Source organism: Camelus ferus, chromosome 5 (assembly GCF_009834535.1).
Source record: "Camelus ferus isolate YT-003-E chromosome 5, BCGSAC_Cfer_1.0, whole genome shotgun sequence".
NCBI lineage: Eukaryota > Metazoa > Chordata > Mammalia > Artiodactyla > Camelidae > Camelus > Camelus ferus.
In genome coordinates, this window is record NC_045700.1 from 7,864,993 (window position 1) to 7,878,020 (window position 13,028).

General features: G+C 59.3%; 1 protein-coding gene across 6 annotated transcripts in view; it reads left to right on the plus strand.

Annotated features, from left to right (window-relative positions):
* The window catches only part of LOC106730891 (translation initiation factor IF-2), a 73,107-nt gene that overhangs the window by 16,234 nt on the left and 43,845 nt on the right, over positions 1–13,028 (plus strand). The window lies entirely within an intron of this gene.

The following is a 13,028-nucleotide window of genomic DNA, read 5'->3' on the forward strand; positions in this document are numbered from 1 at the left end:
GCTGGGATGGGATGTACTTGACGGGCCCATGATGGTGGGTGGCGGGGCCACCATGTGAACCTGGCCCTTTGGCTTCAGAGCCCACCCTCTGGGATCTGTGCCATCCTCATTCTCACCCCAGGAGGTGGGTCTGCTCCCCAGGGCCACAGAGAAGCCAGGCTCCAAGTGGCATCAGGGACCCTCTTGCCAGGCCAGGTGTGACCTGCCCTCAGGCAGCCCGGCTCCCCTGCTCCAGTCCCAGTGGGGTAGGTGGCATGGGGCAGTGGCCGAGGTGTAGCTTGGGTCCTAGAGCTGGGCCTTGGCAGTGCCGTCTCCTTGGTTCCTGGTACGTGGGTGCCATGTCAGCACATGCAGGGTGCCTGGCCCGGCCTGAACCTGGCCCACAGTAGGTGCTTGGTGAGGCTGCGTGCCCTTGTTGAGTTCACCCTAACCCTGCTTTGCTGGTAGGGCAGAGGCCTCAGGGCGATTCTGAGAATAAATAGGATAATGGCACCAGGGTCCCTTGAAGAGGGAGTGATCTGGGAACCTTAAGTGTGGCCTTCAGAGAGAAAGCCTGGGTGAAGCAGCCTCTTCCCGAGCCCATCAGCATGGCCTGGAGTGCTGGCCCCAGATGTGAGGCCTCTCCACTCCTCACTCCTCAATGGCTCCCCAGTGTTTAGAAGCTGTCCCTCATCGTGTCCCCCGTGGCACTGGGGCTACTAAGGGGCTCAGGTCTTTGGGGGCATGAAGTCATGACTGCTGAGGGGAGAGGGCCAGGATGGAGAAGACCCAGGAGAGGGTTGAAGGAGGGTGGCCAGAGGGGCCTGGAGGCCCTCAGCAGCCAGTCTGCTGGGTGTCGGGGAGGCTCGGCCTGGTGCTCAGCCAGCAGCTGTGAGACCTTGATCACTCGTGCTGTCCCTGGGGGGCGTGGGAGAACGAGCACACAGGTCATGGCTGGGGCAGGAGTGGGATGAGGAGACTGATGCTCAGAGGAAACTGGACCGAGGACCACAGGGAGGGGGCAGCAGGGTGCGAGGACCTGTGCCCAGGAAACAGAGCCCGAGCACCATCCTCATCCCCATCTCCCCATCACCCTGTTGTGTAAGGCAGCACTGGGATGGGTGGGGTGTCTTTCCTTCATTCATTCATTCACTCCTTAGACCTAGCTGGGGCCTCCAGCTCTGTTTCCAGCCCCCACACTGGGGACCTGGACGCAAAGCCAGTGGAGACCCTGGCCCAGCTGCCTGTAGACAGTGCTGGAGGGCACCGAGCCTCCAGGGGGAAGTGGGGTGGGCACCGGACCCCAACTTCCCCGGCACCTCTGCCCCTCCCTGCCCAGCTGGCCTCTGCGTCACACCCCACTGCTAATCCCATCGAGGCCCACACTCGCCTCCTGACCGCCGGGCTGCTCTGTCCCAGATCCGTGCTTGGGAGGGGTCCTCCCCTGAAGGACAAGTCGGAGCCCGTGCTCCACCAGGTGCTCCCCGGGTGGCAGCAGGGCACACGGGAGTACAGTGGGCCTTCGTACAGGGCACCAAGTGCAAGGGCCACTGGGTGGAAACTTGAGACTGCTTCCTGCAGCAGTGCCCACGGCAGGGCTGTGCCGAGGGACATGTGGGTGGGGGACCTGTTGGGCATGATACCACGAGGCAGGGGCAAGACCGCGTGGCATCTCATTGTGGGACCTTGCAGTGTCCCTGGGGATGCTGGGGCCAGGGGGGTGATGGTGAGGGATCACGTGCATGTGAAGCATTTGTTTTTTCCTGTATCGAGCTGAGCTTGGCTTCCACTCTCAGGGTCTCAGTTTCTTCTCATGGCTTCCTGCCCCTTTGTCCCTGTGTCAGCATCCCTGTGGCTCCAGTACCTGCATCCTCGTCCTCTATGCATGGTGGCATCCTGCGGTGGATGGAAGTGGCACCCTGGGCGTCGAGGAGCAGATGCAGTGTCACGTGGTGGTGGCACACAGCAGGGGGAGTGTGCCTGATTGGGGCCCTTCTTCGGGGTAGCAGCCAGCCAGAGCCCCCAAGATGAGCACCAGCAATGCAGCACCCGGTGGTGTCCCAGTGAGTGTCCCCCCACCCCATTGCTGGCCTCTGGGGAGGGGCTTCCTGAGAGACCGGGTGGGCTTGGGGCTCAGCTCTCCTGGGAAATGACTCCCCCTTGTGACGATGGATTTCCTGGAGGGGTCTTGGCCTTCCTGGCCCTGCTGCCAGCTCTCCACCCCTCTTCCTGTCCCCACCCCCACTCACGTCCCGGCCTCTTGGCAGAGCCCTGTGAGATCTGTGACGAGGACAGCTTCGGTGCTGTGCTCTGGAAGGAGATCCTGGCCAGAGAGGTGGCCGCAGTCTGGTGTCCTCACAGTGCCGCAGGTGAGGACTGAGGGGTGGGTGTCGTGGGGGACTCCTGTCCTTGAGATGCTAGCCCACGGAGCTGTCAGCACAGGTCACATGGCCATACCATGCCCAGGAAGCCCGGGCCCTGAAGCCGGGGCTGTACAGGTGGGGTGGGGCAGAGGCTCAGGACCACCGTGTCCTGAGAGTTCACCAGGAGCCAGCGCCTTCATTAAGTCCTTTAGTGCAATGTCCCATGGAGCCACCCATTGACACGTGGGAAACTGAGGCACAGAGACATTAACACAGTAGCCGTGGGCTTGTAGGACCACTAAATGGGAAGTCGGCTGTGAACGTGGTGGTCTTAATCCCCGTGCAGCCCTGTGGAGTGATGGGAGGTGTGGAAAAGGCAGAGTGGGCTCCCAGAAGGGGCTTGGCACATCAGTGCGTTGATGTCCTTTGCCCCTCATATTTGAAGAGTGCAAGCAGGTTTGGAGTTGTTTTTGCTGTGCAACATTCAGGAATCGACCCTCCCTGAGCCTCTGTTTACTTTCTGTAAAACAGTGTGTTGTGGGTTCCTTGTCCCCCCAGGGATCCTCCTCCTAGGGGGACAGGTGTGTTCCCAGCTGTGGTTGCAACCCCCCCCACCGTGTTTTGTTTATAGAACAATATGTGTCTGGGTAGTGTATTGCAAATCCACAGAAGTAAAGTGAAGAAAATCCAGGTCGTGGGATGGTGTGACTTGTCTGGCCTTTTGTCTGCGTGTACGACCATATTTTCCCTCGTTTTGATTGTGCACCATGCACTAGAGCAGGGTCCTATCCTGCCCTGTGGCTTCTGTTGGGTGACAGGGTTGTGGCCGTCCCCTAGGGTCATCGCCGCCGTGTGTGTGCGCGCAAGTGTGCCTGGTTCCCTGGGAGTAAGTTTTGGGTCACAGCCTGTACCCGTGTTTAAGGCAGTGGACACCTGACGTCAGTCGGCCCCAAGGCTGCCCGGTGCCTGCTGCGGCACACCCAGGCCATCGGGTCCCCTGCCCCCATGGGTGGAGCTGAGCAGGGCCTGCCCGGCTGTTGGTTTTCCCTGGGGCTCTGGATAGTAAAGGTCTCTGCCCCCACGCAGGTGGGGTCCCTGAAGGTGTGGCTCTTGCCATGTCCCAGGACCTGGTGCAGTGTGTGATGTGAAGCATTTGCTCAGAAATGGTTTAAATGAAAGACACCTAGGGAGGCCTGTCCCCTGTGCTGGGTCATTTGTAATGTGGCCATGGGCAAGTTTCTGCTTCTGGTGCTAAGGGTTCCAACTGGAAGGGCTTGTTCCTGGGAGCCATGGGTGGGACTCCTGTGCTTGAGGTGGGCACCCATCTGCGAATCGGGAGACAGAGCTGACCCGCCGTCTCCCCAGGCCTCATCCTGTGATGCTGTGAGCTGGACGAGGAAGGTATCACCTACTAGGAGCCCCCACCTACGTCCACTGTGTCTCTGTCGATTACCCAAATATCCAGATAATGGTCAGGCTGGGCCAGGGGTCCCCTACCCAGCCCAGCCCATCTCCCCAGGGTCCTCCTCTGCCCTCTGTACGCTGACAATCCTGTGTCCCCAGTGGCACACCTATGCGGACGTAAGTCAGCCATGGCCATGACTGGGGACTGCAGAGGACTTTCTTGGTGTGGGAAGTCCTTGGTACCTGTAAGTGATGGCACGCACCCCTTCTATCTTCCAGGCCCAGGAGCAATTGGCAAAGGCTTGGTGTGGACTGCCCGGGGAGGCAGTCTTTGATGTCATCCAGATGCTGGAGTGGCCACCAGGGCATATAGAACTGGGCTTTAGTTCCTGCTCCCCATGTGGGCTCAGAGAGGGGACAGGAGCTGTCCAAGGCCACAAAGCAAGGCTTAGATGCCTGAGCCAGTCCCTTCCCCATTCTGGGTCTCGGTTCCTCCCCCTCAAACTCTTACTCTGTGGGAAGAGGGTAGGCAGAGTGCCGGGCACAGGGTGGACCCTGCAGTGATGGTTGGGTGGGGCCCGTGGGGCCGGCAGGTGGCCTGAAAGCTCTCCTTCCCTTCCAGGACACCACCAACCAGACTTGTAGTCCGTGGCCAGAAACTGATCTGTAAGTTCATCTGCGCTTTGTGTCCTTGGGGCCTCGGGCCTCGGGGGGAGGCCAGCCTAGCAGGGGAGGGGTGCAGACTTCAGGTTTGGGGGCCACTGACTCCCCCACTCCATCTGTCCTGCACGGTCTCTCTGCCCCGGTGAGGGTCTAAGGCGGCAGGGTCCCACCCAGCTGGCTTCCACCCCTCCCAGGGAAGTCCACAGTTGGGGATCCAGAGGGGTGTGGTGGTCCCCCCAACACCGGCCAGGTTACATGCAGGTGGTATAGCTTTGCAAGAGCACCGCCAAGAACTGGCGCAGCAGGGTGAGGCCCCGAGGGATCAGATGGGAAGCAGACGGGGGTGCTCCTTGGGGTTCTGGGCTAGTTCCTTGTCAGGCGGTAGCACCAGCCCAGGCCAGGTGCTGCAGCAGCGGGAACCAGGGGGTCAGGGCACTGGGCTGGACTGACCAGGCAGTGATTTAGAGTTACAGGGCCCTGCGTGGGTGCCCAGAGCCAGGCGTCCTCCCAGACACAAGGAAGCAAAGAGACAGGTGGAGAGCTATGTAGTAACAGGGAAGAGTTTTTGTGCAAAAGCCCTGTAATGGGGGCAGCATCCAGAAGTGAGGAGGGTCAGAATTTGTGGTGACAGGGTGGGAGAGAACTTAGTGACCAGGTCCCAATGGGCCAGATCACCCTGGTGGTGGCTGGGCCTCCTCCCTAGAGGTTTGGTGTCCATTGGGGTGGGTCTGTATGAGCTGCATGTCATTGTCACCAGCTGCCTCTCTCATCCCTGGTTCCACCAGTCCCCAGGCCAACCTGTGGGCCAGGGTGTATGTGTGGCAAGTCCCTACTGCTGGGCGCGGTGCAGTGACGGAGGTGTGTAAGTGAGGTCAGGGAGGCTCCCACAGTGGCTGGCCCTAGAGGAGTCTGTGTTTTTCTGTCAGAGAACAGGAGGAAGCTCTTTAGGCAGAAACACACTTTGAGCAAAGGTGTGGAAGTTAGAGGGTACAGGAGGAATGCGAGGCCAGGACGAGTAGGCGACTGGAGAGGAGGATGGATGGGCGCCGGGGGGGAGGCTGCAAGGGGCGTGGGGCCAGTTTGTAGGGCTGCGTGTCAGCAACTATGGAAGTTATCAGGGAGGGATGTGACTATCATCCATCCATCCTTCATCCACCTGTCCACCTGCTCAGGTATCCACCCACCCACCTTCTATCCTTCTACTCGCTTGGCTATCCACCCACCTACCTATCCACCCATTCACTCACTCATCCACCCATCCAGTCCCCCAATCCATTCATCCATCCATCCACCCACCCATCCATCCACCCATCGACATATCCACGTATCCTCCCATCCACCCACCCATCCGGTCTAAAGCGATTACTGGTCACTGACAAGGCACTGCTCTAGGAGGACTGCCTTGTCAGTGGTCAGTAATCACTCCAGACCTCAGCCTCCTCTGATCCCCAGCGAGGAGAGACAGGAAAGTGGGAACGTATAGTTCCCTTTGAAACTGTCAGGTCATGGCACAGGCCAAAAAGTGGAGCCAGTGTACCGAGTGGCAGGTGGGGTGAGGTGCCTTTCAGGGCAGGTTCACGGAAGCCTGTCTCAGGTGGTGCTCCAGCAGAGGCCTGACAGCACTGTGTACCGGGTGTCTGGGGACAAACATTTTGGCAGAAGGAACAGGCAGTGCAAAGGCCCTGTGGTGGAGGTACCTAGGGCCATCTGGCAGACTCCACTGCCCTTTCCAACTCTGGGTCTGGGATTGTGAGGACGGGCTGGGGCAGGGGCCTGGGCTTGGGGAGAGCAGGGGCAGACCCCATAGCCTTGGGAAACTGGCTCTCTGGCTTTGGTTGCTGTCAATTGCTTTTCTCTGGGTTTTGCACGTGGTGCAAGCTCTTTGTTCAAAGTGGAGTATCAAAAAAGTTGAAAAAAGAAAAAGGAAGAAAGAGGGCCCACGTGCTCTCAGGGCCCAGGCTGGCCATCGTGGGAGGTTACACTGTGGCTGCAGGTCCGTTTAATGTGGCCCCTTGATGTCATTACAAGCCCCTCTCCAGTGGCTGTTCGAAGGCTGCCTGCAGTGCACTGGGGATGCCCATTCACCCAGTGGCCCAGCACCCTCGCTAAGACAGCTGTGCTCACATTTCTGATTGTTCCCTAGGCCTTGAGTCCCCTGGACAGTTTCAAGATCTTGGTGGTAAATTGCTTTCCAGAGATGTGGACCCAGCCCCTTGGCCCCCAGGGCAGCAGGCTGTGCACAGTCTGGCCAGCCCAGTGAGTGTGAAGTTTGCAGTCCCCAAGACTGTGGGACCTGGGGCAGATTCCACCCTCTAGGAGCCTCAGCCTCCCATCCTCGGGACCAGAGTCAGCCTGCTTGCGGGTGGGGGCAGAGAGGTGATGGGGAGTGGGCTGCAGCCAGGTCCATGGGGTGCTTACCACTGGCCATGGCCTCCACCTCAGGTGTGGGGGGCCCACCCACTGCCCACCCCTGGTCATCTCTGAGTGGATGACACTGTTAGGGTCTCTGTGCCTGGGCCCAGGGCTCTGAGGCCAGCTGGAAGTTGCCCCAGGTTTTGTCCACACATTTTGCCCACAAGCTCCCTGTTCAGTCCTGGGCACGGCCTTAGGAGACTGGCTAACTATGCCTGTTACGTGTGGAGAAGCTGAGGCTTAGGACCGTGGTCCAGGTCAGGATGAGGGCTGCGATATCTGATCCAGAACTGGACAGCCTGGGGCCAAAGGCCAGGGCTGGGCAGGGGAGGGAGGGAGGGGGCTGTCGCTTCCCCTCCCCCACTATTTCTCCTTTGCCCTGCTCTTTGCTGGACAGAAACTCTGTCCATTCCCAAGTGGGGCCACTCCTCACATTACGGGCTCAGAGGAATCAAGCGTTTCATGAAGTGGGGACCAGGGACAGGACCCCAGGTCTGCTTCCACCAGTGAGTTCAGAGATTGGGTCTGTGCTGTCATGGGCCTGTGTTTGTGTGTTTGGATGAGAAGGGTTCTCACGTGTCTCCAGAATTTTGTGTGTGTGGAGGACCACTGGGGGCTGAGTGCCGTCAGTGATGTGACCGTCATCTGAGTAGTACTTGATGTTTTGATCCATGATCGTGATCCATGATTCTGTCCCTGGTCACTGATGGAGCCTAGATTCCAGACTCAGATTGAGTCCTGGTCAGTGGTCACACTCTGAGTCTTGACCCTGGTCACACATTGAGCCATGATCCCGTGTCTCATCTGGAGTCATTTGTGCACGTTCGTATGTAATTATGCACGTGTCATGTGCTTGGAGGGCAGCCCCCTGTTCCAGCCACGTGCAACTGTCAGCCATGTGACATGCTTGTCTTGGAAAGTCTGAGTCAGAGGTTTCCACCCACAGCACAAAAGTGTCTCACAAAAGTGAGACAGAGCCTGTCACCCTCCGTTGTATACACACTTGACAAATGTTGCTTGACATGTACACATGAGGTGATTTCTCCCAACAGGACTCACGGCCCCATCCCCACAACACTCCTACACCAACCTGGTCGATGGCAGTGAGGGCCTTGGGAGCAGGGCCATTAGGGAGGGAAAGGGGATCTTTGCAGAATTCCCAGATGTTTGGGTGGGTGGAGGATGGGCCCTGGAAGGATAGACTGGTGCCGGGGTTAAGGAGGGCCAGGAGCACATCCAGGGAGCTCAGTCCTGTGGTTCTGCTCGGACAGCTCGCTGGGTCTTTCACTCGTGGCGGCTGCATGGGTTTTGCAGTTCCTATTTTAAAAAAGAATAACCCAGAGTTACATTGAGCACAGAAGTGAGAGCTGGCAGGATCCTTCGAAATCACCTGCTGTACCATCACTTGAAAACAGTGGAGGTGAGGCCTAGCGTAGGGACGTCATACAGGCCAGGCCTGGGCCAGACACCCTCCACGTGCTCATCCTGCTATGCCAGCGTTTCAGGAGGTGTTCTGCCTGACACTGATCCCACGTGGGCTCCAGGAAGGGCAGAGTTCATACCCACCGTGTCTTGTTCTCCTGGGTCCACGTGCCTGGCAACCATAAAGGCTCTCAGAAGTCCCGTAAGCGGCTCCTGTTCCATTGGGTTGTAGTTTCCCTAATTAGTGGGCACTTGGCACCCTCACTGAGCTGGCAGAGCAGACACTAAGACTGGCTGGTGGAGGGTGTGACCTTCCCGCACAGTCTGGTGGGTCCTTTCTCAAAACCTGACCCCACTCCAGGCACCTTTAGAGCCTGGCTGGCTGAGGAGACCGGGGCACGGAGTGCCATTGCCAGGCCCAGGGTGGCCCCATGGGTCATGCCAGTCTGTGCTCTCTCCCTGCCTGGGCAGACCCCAGCCCTGCCGGATGCAGCTGTCCTGGGGGACGCTCAGGACCCAGGCCCATCTCCCTCCCTGGGGTCCTCACCCAAGTGCATGTCCTGGGCCCTTTAACACCCTTGCCCCATCCCTGTCCCTGGTTTCCTTAGGGCAGTGAAGGGGCAGGCCAAGGGGGACAAGAGGAAGGGTGTCCAGCTCACTGTCAGAGTCAGCCAGTTCCCAACCCGATTTCTCTCACGCTAGCTGAAGGGCACTGTTGGGTGCTGCAGGGCCAGTGGTGGCCCTGGTGTCTAGGGGGCTGGGGCGGGGTCCTGTGTGCTGGGACCATCACAGACATGTGCTTGAGGGTCGGGATACACTGGTGTGGCTGGGTTAGGGGGCATCTTGGCGTGGGGAGCTTTCCCGGGTGGAGTTCAGGGCACAGGATTCTCCTGCGGGGCTGCGTCTGGCTGCATCTGGTCCCTTTGTTTTCCGACCCCTGCGGGCCCGGTGTGTGTCGGTGGGGGCATGCAGTCCTATGAGTGGGGTGTTCACAAGTGACGAGTGTCAGGGGTGAGGCCTGACAGGGTAAGCAGCGAGTGTGGGCAGCTCTGAGCTCACGGGATCTGCTGGACAGGCTGGGGAACAGTGCAGGGCAGTTCTGGGAGGATGCCTGCCCTGGTGTGGGGTGCTCAGGGCAGCTGCAGGGCACTGGCAGTGGTAATGGTTGTGGTGGTGTTGATGGTGGTGAGGTGGTAATGCTGGTGGCACTGGCAATGGTAATAATGATGGTGGTTGATGATGGCACTGGTGGTGGTTTCAGTGGGAGCCGTGAGGGTGGAGGCTGTGGTGACAGTTAAGATGGTGTTGGGGATGGTCTGAGCAGTTTGGGGGAAATTGTTACTGAGTCCAGACTCCTGTTTGCCGCACGACAGGCCAATAAATCGGGAGACGAGTTGTTGGGGTAAGGAATAGCGACTTTATTTTGGAAAGCCAGCAGACTGAGAGGATGGCAGATCAATTTCTTAAAGAACCATCTTGCTCCAGTCAGAGCACAGGCTCCTTTTATACAAAAAAGAGAGAGAGAGAGAGTGGGTGGGGTTCGTTGTTGCAAACTTCTTGCTGTAGGAATGCTTTGTTCTTGCAGCCATCCATGTGGGTCAGGCCATGGTGTTCCTGTAAACCTCCAACAAAAGCAAAGGTTATTCTGTTTTGCAACTTGCCATCTCTGCCTAAGTGCAGAAGTGCTGACATCCTTAAAGGTCAGAGCCTGGGAGTAGGCTCTCCTTTCTATTTCTAGAGAGGCTAAAGGCAACATTGTTTCCTAAAAGGTGCAGAGCTGGCAAGGCTAAGACTGGAAAACAGGGCACAGTGGTCAAAACTAAAGGAGCAGATCCAATGTGGAGGCAGTTTGTTCTCCTCTGTTACAATTTGAAGCCCCCCTTGTTACAATTTGAAGCCCCCCTCCTCGTGGAAACCAGGACACACCCCGGGCAGTTAATGAGGCTGAGTAGGTGAGGGGGCTGGGTGGGAGGGCAGAGCAGAGTGCTCATGGGGCCACGTAGTCTGGGAAGGTGTCTTGGAGGAGACAGAGCTGAGCTGGCAGGGGTAGGGAGGTTTGGGATCTACTGGCGCCATTGCAGGTGCCCAGAACCCAGCACGCAGCCTGACCAGGCCGGCCAGGGACGAATTTGCTGAGTGAGTGACCTATCGGCTTGAGGTCGAGCTGCGCCAGTGGTTGGAGCGTGATGGGGTGTGGGTGTTGAAGCCCCACGGTTGGCATGAGTAGGTGGCAGGCCTGACAGAGGTGGGCCAGACGTGCACCAGGTGAAGGTCTGAGTGAGGGCAAAGGGCTCAGGAAGGCGTGCAGACCTCTGAGCTGGGCGGGGTCAGCAGATGCCCTGGGGTTGTCGAGACGCTGGCTCCCCCAGTGTGGCACACTTCCTTGCAGGGCTGGGGAGCTGAGGGGCCCCCCTTCTGCAGGGCCTCTGTGACCCTGTCCAAGTGGGTGGGGTGGGTCAGGTGAAGAGCCACCAGACCCCAAGGATGGCCAGGTTTCCAGCCTTGGGGCAGGCCTGCGACTGGAAGCTCTGACTCAGCATGGCCGACACCAGGTGGGAGCCAGGAGTTTGGCATCCTGGGCTATGTGAGAAGCCTTTGAGGCCCTGGTCACAGACCCGTGGATGCTAAGTGAGCCTTAGACATCGTCAGTGCCTGGAGAGCCCGCCCCCCATGGGTAGGGACACAGGCCTGAGGGTGCATGGTTCTCACCCAGCAGCTCACTCAGCCAAGACCGAAGTCAGGCCGATCTCCATCCCCCAGGGTCCCCTCAGGTCACAAGCATTGCCCCTATCCCTCAACAGAGAGGACATGGTACTGATCTGGGGAAGCAGGTGTGGGCCTCTCTGGGGAGGGGGGTTTTCACAGGCTAGTGGTCAGAGGGGAGCTGGGCACAGAGTGGGAGGTTGAGGAGGCTTCCAGGAGATGACAGTGCCTCGGGAGAGCCCTGAAGGAAGAAGCTGAGTCAGCCAGGGGACAGGAGGGGATGTGGTCAGAGGGGACGGCCAAGGTGAAGGCCTGGAGGCAGGAGAGGGCGCTGTGTTGTGAGTCCCCAGCAGCTCCATCCCAGCTGGCATGTGTGGGTGGGGCCGCCCGCAGGGTTGGGGGGACCTGCGAGCCCTGATGAGCTCCAGCTGCTTGGGGGAGGTGGGACCCGGGCAGGGAGCCCCAGCCCAGCAGCCGGGTAGGACCTGTAGGAAGAGCCAGGTGCAGTGCTCAGGAGCTTCCAGCTTATCCAGGTGGGTTCCCTGGAGGAGGCAACCCAGCACAAGCCTTGGTCTGTGGGTCAGAAGGCAATAGAGGTGGGAGGTTGGCACTCTGGATGTGTGAAGTGTGATTCAGCAGCACTTGTACCTGGCATTGGTGCTTTCGGGAGCCCAAAGGCCCAGCTGAGGGGTTTTGAGGGGCTCCTAGAAGCCTCTGCCTACAGAGACACCTTGCCCACTCCCTGTTCCTTCACTGGGGCTAGCTGCACCCACCCTGGCTTCTTTGTGCTGTGTGGGAGGACAGATATGAGGCCTTCCCACTGCTGTGTGAATTAGCCCACGAAACCCCAGGGGACCCTGATGCCCACAGTCCTATAATAACACCTGCTTCGCAGGCCTGCGTGAGGCATCCAGAATGCCGAGAAGGCCCAGGCTCAGTGGGAGGGCACGTAGGCTGCTGCTCTCACGCACAGTCTTTGTTACTGTCCCTTGACCTCCCATGAGGCCTGTATCCCTGTTGTCTCTCTGAACAGCACGCGGGTTGAAGATGTGTGCCTACTTCACAGTGGAGGCACTTTGGCCCTATGTGGCCAGCAGTGGCCTCGGCTGTCCAGTTCGCCCTCGTGGGGCTGGGCTGGACCAGCAGGGAGCTCTGCAGGGAGCAGGACGGCAGGGGAGCCGCAGGCTGAGCCTCCTCCCAGGCTCTGACACACTGGGGCCCCAGGGGTGGTCCCCTGGGGGACGTTGTGAGTTGGGTGGGGGCCAGGCTACTCCCCTCTGGCAGCTGGTGACAGGAGCCAGGCTGCCTTCTCTTAGTGACCACCCAGGACACCAGGATAAGGCTGTGGCCCCACACAGGGTCTGAAGTCGGAATGAGGCAGCTCTCAGAGGGCGGGGTTGCAGGGAGCTGGAGTTCCCCGTCTGAGTGTGGCTGGATGGGGGAACTCAAGGGGGGCAGTGGGGAGGGTCAGAGAAGGTGGTGGGCCAGTCCCTGGGGCCTGTGGGGTCCCTGAGGGCAGCATGGCCTTTTTGTCTGAGTGAGGAGGGAGCAGCAGGAAAGTTTTGAGCAGAGCATGTGTCCTGGCATATTTCCAATGATGGCACTGTGCTGGGGACAGGCAGAGGCAGGCAGGGTGGAGGCCGGCAGTGGGTCCCACCAGGGTGGTGACCACGGAATGGAAAACAGCAGTGAGAGTCTCGGTGCATTTTGACATGAAGGCTGGTTGCTGATGGGTGTGTGGGTATGAGAGGGAGGGAGGCGGGAGGGGTCCTGAGGTTGCTGCCAGCTTGGAGGGGCAGAGAGGGTCCATGCTGCCCGGCCACGGGGCTTCACTTGTCCCCGCATAGCAAGTGTTGGCTGGGCAGTCTGCCCTTACTGGGGTGCAGGCAGCGGGGTGAGCAAGCCAGATCCCGGTCCCGCCCTCCCAGAGGAGGATGCCAGCAGGATCATAAGGCCATCACGTGGTGGGAGGACCCACGGGTGGTATGCAGCTGGTGGCTGTGCAGGCCTCGAACAGCCACCGGAGGGGCAGCTTACCATGGCAGTGACTGGCCTAACACACTGTGAAGGACAACTTGGCAT